This window comes from Rhinatrema bivittatum, chromosome 2 (genome assembly GCF_901001135.1).
Source record: "Rhinatrema bivittatum chromosome 2, aRhiBiv1.1, whole genome shotgun sequence".
NCBI classification, from domain to species: Eukaryota; Metazoa; Chordata; class Amphibia; order Gymnophiona; family Rhinatrematidae; genus Rhinatrema; species Rhinatrema bivittatum.
Genome location: NC_042616.1, coordinates 633,246,682 through 633,256,084, shown reverse-complemented (window position 1 = coordinate 633,256,084; position 9,403 = coordinate 633,246,682).

Genomic DNA, 9,403 nt, shown 5'->3' with positions numbered 1-9,403 from the left:
TAAAATTAAATAAAAATAAAAGGAAAAGTCAAAGAGTGTCTGAGGGTCTCTTCAAAGGGAACCTGAGTAAGAAAGAGCAGAAATGAGAGAGAAATTAAAAACAAACCAAACTATATTACTGAAAGAAATGAACAGGGATATGTTGCAAAAGATGGAGAGAAAGCTTTAAGCTAAAAAGAGGGTTTAGGAAACGCAAGCTTGAATAACCAAGTTTTTAGTTTTTTCTTAAAGGAGATTGGGCAGGGTTCCTGTCGGAGGTCTAGAGGGAGATTGTTCCAATGGGAATATACATATATGGGAATACCCTTCTCTTCCCTCAAACCACTCCAAATACTTCAGAACTCCACTGCGAGAGTCCTAACTGGAACAAAAAGAAATGACCATATTACACCCATCTTATCCTCACTTCACTGGCTCCCTATTACTGCACGAATTGCATACAAATCCATGACTATCCTCCACAAAATCCTTAACAACGATCATCAAGGCCTAAACACCCTTAACATAACTCTTCAAAACTCCTCAAGAAATCTACGATCCAATAACGCAAACTACTTATTAATCCCCTCCATCAAAGATGCTCATCTAACATCAACAAGAGAGAGAGCCTTCTCCATCGCCTCCCCCAATCTTTGGAACACTCCCGAACCCCCCCCCCCCCCCAATGCCTTAAATTACCCTGGGGTAGAGCGGCGGTCCGAAACGGCCTCCTGCTATTGAATCGCGTCGTCTTCAGCCGGCGCCATTTTGCAAAATGGCCGCCGCAAAATGGCGGCGGCCATAGACCAACACGATTCGACTGCTGGAGGTCGTTCCGGACCCCCGCTGGACTTTTGGGAAGTCTTGTGGGGGTCAGGAGGCCCCCCCAAGCTGGCCAAAAGTTCCTGGGGGTCCAGCGGGGGTCCGTGAGCGATTTCCTGCCGCAAATCGTTTTCCGTACGGATAATGGCGCCGGCAGGAGATCGACTGCAGGAGGTCGTTCAGCGGGGGTCAGGAACCCTCGCTGAACGACCTCCTGCAGTCGATCTCCTGCCGGCGCCATTTTCTGTACGGAAAATGGCGCCAGCAGGAGATCGACATTATCTGTACGGAAAACGATTCGCGGCAGGAAATCGCTCACGGACCACCGCTGGACCCCCAGGAACTTTTGGCCAGCTTGGGGGGGCCTCCTGACCCCCACAAGACTTCCCAAAAGTCCAGCGGGGGTCCGGAACGACCTCCAGCAGTCGAATCGTGTTGGTCTATGGCCGCCGCCATTTTGCGGCGGCCATTTTGCAAAATGGCGCCGGCTGAAGACGACGCGATTCAATAGCAGGAGGCCGTTTCGGACCGCCGCTCTACCCCAGGGTAATTTAAGGCATTGGGGGGGGGGGGGTTCGGGAGGGTGGGGGATTTAATTTAAAGGGTCGGGGGTGGGTTTTAGGGGGTTTTAGTGTGCCTGTTTTCCTGCCCTCCCCCTTCCCCCGATTTAGCTATGGACCGCCGCTCTACCCCAGGGTAATTTAAGGCATTGGGGGGGGGTTCGGGAGGGTGGGGGATTTAATTTAAAGGGTCGGGGGTGGGTTTTAGGGGGTTTTAGTGTGCCGGTTTTCCTGCCCTCCCCCTTCCCCCGATTTAGCTACGGACCGCCTCTGGACCCCAGGGTAATTTAAGGCATTTGGGGGGGGGGTTCGGGAGGGTGGGGGATTTAATTTAAAGGGTCGGGGTGGGTTTTAGGGGGTTTTAATGTGCCGGTTTTCCTGCCCTCCCCCTTCCCCCGATTTACGATTTTTTGACGATAAATCGGGGGAATTGGTATTGTATCGTGGCCCTAACGGTTTTTGACGATTTAAAATATATCGAACGATATTTTAAATCGTCAAAAAACGATTCACATCCCTAGAAACTACTGTTCTGTGCAGGTTACCCCCATGCTTATCAGTTCCAGACTGTAAAAGTCAGGGCTCTCATTGGTTGCTGTCTGAATCCAATTCCCCCTTTCCCCCTGCCATTGAAGCAGAGTAATGTTAAGTTGGATCAAATGTATCAAGGCTTATTGGTTAAGGGTAGTAAATGCCACACCATCAAGTTACCCCCATGCATGCTTTCTTTGTTTCTTTTAGGATTTGGCTATGAATCAGTCCTGTGCTTTTTCCCTTATGTCTACATTTGAGTAACCCAGAACATAGAAGTCAGGGCTTTCAGTTGTCTTCTAAATCCAATTTCTCTTTTTCCCCTGCCATTTAAGCAGGGAGCAATGCTGCAGTTGCCTTAAAAGCATCAACGCATATTTGTTAAGGGCAGTAATCTCCATGCCTTCTGCTAAGAGTTGTAACTGCCATACCAGCAAGTTACTCCCTAGACGCTTATCTCATTTCCATCTTCTAGCCTTTACAGATTCATAGTGTTTCTCCCATGGCCCTTTTAATTATTTGACTGTTTTAATCTTCACCACCTCTTCCGGAAGGGCATTCCAAACCTCCACCACCCTTTCTGTGAAGAAATATTTCCTGAAATTGGTTCTAAGTCATCCCCCCTGGAGTTTAATTTCGTGATCCCTAGTTCTATTGTTTTCTTTCCAATGGAAAAGGTTTGAATTCCGTATATCATTAAAACCTTTTGGATCTTTGAAGGTCTGTATCAAATCTCCCCTGCACCTCCTCTCTTTCATGGTATACTTATTCAGAGCCTTCACCTATCCTCATAGGACTTCCAAAACAGACCCCACACCATTTTCATCACCCTTCTCTGGACCATCTCCATCCTGTCTCTATCCTTTTTGAAATACAGGTTCCAGAACTGAACACATAACTCTAGGTGATGCCTCATCAAAGACCTATACAAGGGCATTATCACCTTTTTCTTACTGGTTATTTCTCTCTCTATGCAGCCCAGCATTCTTCTGGCTTTAGTTATAACCTTGTCACATTGCTTCACCATCTTCAGATTCCCCGACACTATCACCCCAAGATCCTTCTATTGGTCCATGTATATCAGTCTTTGATCCCCCAATACATACAGCTCTTTTGGATTACCACATCCCAGATGCATGACTCTGCACTTCTTGGTATTGAATTTCAGGTGCCAAATCTTCGACCACTCTTCAAGCATTCTTAATAGGGATGTGAATCGTTTTTGAATGATTAAAATTATCGTCAGATAATTTTAAAATTGTCCTAAATCGTTAGAGTGCACGATACAATACAAATGCCCCTGATTTATCGTCAGGGGCATTTGTATTGTATTGTTAAATAGGGCACGGGAATTATTTGGGGGAGGGCGGGAAAACCGGCACACCAAAACAACCCCTAAACCCACCCCGACACTTTAAAACCAATTCCTTACCCTCCCCCACCCTCCCAAACCCCCCCAAAATGTTACGTTACCTGGTGGTCCAGTGGGGGGGGGGGGGGGTCCCGGCGCGATCTCCCGCTCTCGGGCCATCGGCGCCATTTTGGCTGCCACTAATTAAAATGGCACCGATGGCCCGATAAAAAAAAAAACCCACCCGACCCTTTAAATCGACCCCCTTAGCCTCCCCCACCCTCCCGACCCTTTTTTTTTAGAGAGGCCCATGCCGCTAAAAAAAAACAACCCACCCGACCCTTTAAATCGACCCCTCCTCCCGACCCCCCCAAAACCTTCTAAAATTACCTGGTGGTCCAGGGGGGCCTCGGGGAGAGATCCAGGGGGGCCTCAGGGAGAGGAGAGATCCAGGGGGGCCTCGGGGATAGATTTCCCATTCCCAGGCATCAGCTGTTCTAAAATAAAATAGCGCGGATGCCCCTTTGCCCTTACCATGTGACAGGGTATCCGTGCCATTGGCCGGCCCCTGTCACATGGTAGGAGCACTGGATGGCCGGCGCCATCTTTAAAGATTCCAATTCACATATCTTAATGATCAGATTCCCCCCCCCCCCCCCACAGCCGAATCTGATAGTTAAGACGATCTGGCACACGATTCACATCTCTAATTCTTAAATCCCTTTTCATTCTCTCAACTCCTTCAGGCATGTCCAGTTTCTTGCAGATTTTAGTATCATCTGCAAATAAATAAACTTTACCTTCTATCCCTTTGGCATTGTTGCTCACAAAAATACTGAACAGAACTTGTCCCAATCCCGATCTCTGTGGCACTCCACTTAACACGGCTCTCTCTTCAGAGTAGGTTCCATTTACCATTACACACTGTCTCCTATTAGTCAACGAGTTTATAATGCATACCACCACCTTGGCACTCATTCCCAAGCTTTTCATTTTATTCACCAGCCTCCTATGCAGGACCATATCAAAAGCTTTGCTGAAATCCAAGTAGATTAAATTGTGTGCTCTTCCTCAATCCAATTCTCTAGTCACCCAATCAATAAATACAATCAGATTTGTCTGGTGAATCCATGCTGCCTTGGGTCTAGCAACCCACCAGATTGTAGATAGTTCACTATCCTTTCCTTCAGCAGCATCTCCATTAATTTTCCTACCACTGAATTGAGGCTAACTGGCCTGTAGTTTCCAGCCTCCTCTTTGCTACCACTCTTCTGAAGCGGGACCACCACCACACTTCTCCAATCACTCGGCACCACTCCTGTTTCCAGGGATCTATTGAACAGATCATGCAGCGGACCCACCAGCACATCTTTGAGCTCCCTCAGTATCCTAGGATGTACCTCATCTGGCCCCATGGCCTTTTCCACTTTCAGTTTGCCTAACTCTTCCCATAAATTCTGTTCCGTAAATGGTGTTTCATCTACCCCATACCCATCTATGATCTTGTCTACGAACAACAGTCCTTCTCCAGAGTCATCTTTAGTGAACACCGAACTGAAGTATTTGTTTAATATATCTGCCATTTCTTCATTTCTCTCCACACATTGTTCCTTGTCACCTTTCACTATACCACTTTGGGCCTTCCTTCTTTCCCAGATATGTCTGAAAAATGTTTTGTCACCTCACTTTACCTCTTTGGCAATCCTTTCTTTTGTAGGGATGTGCAGAGGGACTGCATACGTTACATTCGGTATTCGTATTCGTCGGGGGGCAGATACGTTGCATTCGGCAAGGGGGGCCCCTGATCCGTTCATGTGTTCCATTCTTATTCATTTCCCGGCTAAGACTTGCCAAAACTCCCTGGTGGTCCAGCAGGGGTCCGGGAGCCATCTACTGCACTCATGCCGTCGGCTGCCGGTATTCAAAATGGCACCGATAGCCTTTGTCCTTACTATGTCACAGGGGCTACCAGTGCCATTGGTCTGCCCCTGTCACATGGTAGGAGCAATGGATGGCTGGCACCATCTTGTGCTCCTACCATGTGACAGGGGCTGACCAATGGCACTGGTAGCCCCTGTGACATAGTAAGGGCAAAGGCTATCGGTGCCATTTTGATTACTGGCAGCCAATGGCCCGAGTGCAGGAGATCGCTCCCGGACCCCTGCTGGACCACCAGGGACTTTTGGCAAGTCTTGGGGGGGGGTCAGGAGGGTAAGGGTTTTGTTTAAATTCGCTCCTTTAGACAGCCAAATAATTTGGTGAAGATTCGTTGTATTCATGGGAAATCGGGATACGTTTCACGATGCAACGAATACAACGAATATGGCCCTATACGTTGGGGATTGCCAATACGTTGCAAACGAATGCACACCCCTATTCTTTTGCTTGACCATTTGCTTTTTTGATTTCTTTCTTAGTCTCCCTCAGTTTCACCAGGCATTGTTTTTCTTTTTGGGATCCTTTATACTTCTTGAATGCTGTTCATTTTGCCTTTATTTTTTCAGCCACTTCCTTTGAGAACCAGATTGTTTTCATTTTCTTCTTACTTTTGTTTACTTTTCTAACATATAAATTTGTTGCCTTTGTAATAGCTTCTTTCAATTTAGCCCACTGTTGTTCCACCTCACCCATTTTCTCCTTATTCTAGTTCTGTTGTGCTTTCCAGCCGTGTTGGTGCTGCGACTGGACCTGCTCACCTGCTGTGCCCATATACCAGCTCTTCACTCGCATCCTCCACCAGGGCTGCTCATCCACGGCCCCCCTGGGCATCTCCAGGCCCATTGAGGCCTTCTTCCTCAGCACCCCTCACATTGGGGCTCGGTATCCTCCATGGCGTCGCCCCCCCCCCCCCAGCACGCTTGCACAGAACTCCCAGACGTTTAAAGGGATAAGCGCGGGAAACTCATCCATAATGCACCCTGATGACATCACCTGAGCCCTGTATATAAGTAGGGCTCAAACTACTGATCTTCACCTTGGCAATCAGGTCGACACCATTGATGTAGTTAGTTTGCCTTCGTGTTCCAGTGTCTCCTGTTCCAGCATCCCCTGTTCCAGCATCTCCTGTTCCAGCTTCCGTGTGTTCCTGTATCCTTCCCAGGTAGTACCTATCCAGACTGACTCTTGGTACTGACCTTTGCCTGCCTGACCATTCTACTGCCTGCTGCCTGGAACTGACCTTTGCCTGCCTGACCATTCTACTGTCTGCCGCCTGGAACTGACCCTCACTTGCCTTGACTACACTCGGACTGATACTCTGGTTTTGAGCCTTGCTTTGGCTGACCTCTCCTGGACTGATACACTGGCATTGAACCTTGTGCTACACTCTGACACTCTCTTCTGGTCTCCTGTTACCATTGAGTCTACCTGCCTGGAATTCAACCGCAGCTTCCACTCAGCTAGAAGTACCTGCGCCGCCTGTCCAGCCTGGTGGGCCTCCTTGAACTGTTGCCTCCCTGAGGCCTCCGGAGCTTCTGGTTCTAGTCTAACACATCCACTTTGCATCTGCCATGCACCCTTGCTTGTGGGGGGCACACCTCTTCGCTATCACTCCGGGAGAACACCAGAGGCCCACCTAAGTCCGGGTATCCAAGGGCTCAACCTGCGGAAACCCCGGACTGTTATTAGTAAAGCTCCAGCTAGCCTCTGTCTCCTCCTGTGCTCCACCTCCTGGTGGCAGGCGCTCTCTGGGTCCAACCAGAGGGCTGTATCAATCCTGCACCAGGCCAAGGGTCCACCTCTATTGCAACAAGTTCCTTCTCTAAGAACATTCCCATTTTGATAAAGTCTGTATTTGTGAATTCAAAACTCGGGTCTTTGTTGTTTTCTCTGTATGCTGTTTACTATATCAAAACATACGCCCTGATGATCACTGGTGCTCATATAGGCTCCTACTCTCTCTTATCTGAGCCAAGAACTATAGCCTTAACTTCTCAGGTGACTATACCACATTTGGTTCCATTCACAAGTTATGATGGATACTTCTGGTGAACTAGGAGCAGATAGCTCCATTCAAGATGAGATGGCCATCTCTCTTAAGTCCCATGGGGTATATTCCTCCACAAGTCAGTTGGCACTCATTATACCTATGCCTGGTGTGGTAAACTTTTAGGGGCAGCAGGCTGGTTAAGATTTGCTGCATTCCATGTCTGTTGAAACTCATTCAGCAGAGAAAAGTCTTCTGCTACCCTGAAACAGACCCTTACAGGATGTGATGGAGTAAACGCACCCAAAGTGCTTTGGGGCTGGCAAAATCCTAAATCTGTCCTGACAATTAGGACTATTATCGCCATATAGTTGTACCAGTGGGATTGGTCAACTAGTTGTTATCTACTAGAGATGTGCTTCGGGTAAAAATTTCGTGTCGGGCTTCGTTTCAGGCCCCCCCCCCGTGGAAATTTCGTTTTTCCCATGGTTCGGGGGTTTTTTTTTTCAGGGGCCCCAGATTTTCGGGTTAGTGCACACTAACTCAAAATTGAATTTTTTACAAAATTTCAGAAAAAATAAATCGCTTTTCGGTTCTCCCAAACCATTCCGAATTAGGCAATTTCATTGACATTGCCTAATTTGGGAAAAATGATTGCACATCCCTATTCTCTACTACCTCTTCTATTGGGGATGGGGAGAATCCTTTGACTATAGGGGTAAAGTTAATTTCTATCTCTTCCCCCCCCCCCCCCCCCCAGGCTTGGGAATATTTCTCATCAGCCTTTGAAACAACCTATAGTAATAACTTTAGACATTTTGAGGTCTTTATTTAAACTCTGTCCAGATAGTAAAGTTAGGGCCAGATTCATTAAGGCTTTTTTCCCATTTTGTGTCTATGGGAGAAACCCTTAGTGAATCAGGTCCTTAGTCACATAAATGAGGAACACCCTAATTACAGAAAGGCCCTTGATTGCAAAGTGGCTGATATGAAGCTTGGAAAAAAATCTACAAGCATGGCATGGTATACCATCTGAGGAGCGGGGAGCAGAGGCCCATGCCATTACCTGCATTCTACTGAATGGTGACTCTATAAAAAAAAAAAAAAACCAGCCCTGACCACTACAATCCTGCAAAGCCTGTACCAAAAGAGGAGCAGGGAGAAGATCTTACTACCTTTTAAGGTAAGGGTCCAAGAAAAAAGAAATCACACTAAATCAGAAGAATAGACTCAGTGTTTGTTTGTGCTTTGTTTCAGAGACCCGTTCCAGTTAACCTTTGTCCAGTGAATTTATCGCTGTAGCAATACAGCATCACAGACTACAGAGGGAATTACACACGTTTCGAGAAAAGCACCCCACTGCCTGGGCCATGAGTATGAACTTTTTCCCACAGAAAGGACCCACACATTGGGGGATAAAAGAGGAGAAAAAAAATAGTGAAGACAGATCCAGTATACATTATCTTTTCTCAGTCCTTTGGAGAATATGTCACTTCAGAGAAAAGGGATTTATATATATATATATAGGTGTCTGTCCTCCATCTGTACATGTGCAGTGACAACCAGCCCCAAAATGAACTGGAAGAAACCTGCGATCTGCCATGTACGCTGGAAGGAAGAGGAGAAATGAATTTGTCTGGCAGAAGGAACAGCAATGGTGGTAACTGTAACTGGATGGGCAGGAGGACAAGCATGGCTTGTGTGGACTGGAAGAATGCAGAAACACCAGCCTGTATATCTGCAGGAAACAGGTAACAGCAATGGAGTGGCAGTACAGTGCTAAATACAGTAGGTGGCAGAAGTAAGAAAGGTGGAAGTGAGAGTATGCTGACTGAGGAAAGGTGAGAGAACTCTGTAATCTGGCATACGGGGAAGGAAGGAGAGCACCTGGAGGGTCAGAGAAAGGAGGGATAGAGTTTAGTGATAGCTGGACACCCTTGGGAGAGGGGGAAATGTGGAGGGGAGGAAGAAATGGCTGGGAGAGGCATTGGGAAAGAATTGGAGGGAGTGTGAAATAGTATAGGATCTCCTATCACACCACCTACCTCCTCCCCCCTCACTTATTGCCCTCACATACATATACACAGCCCTAACTCTCCACGCACACTCACTCACCCCAACACAAGCACAGTCATTACTAATTCCTCTCCTTTCTCATCCCTGCCCTCATATACACACACAGTCCTCCCTCACGCGTGATCCTCCACACACAGAGTCTGGACATTCCCTCTGCAC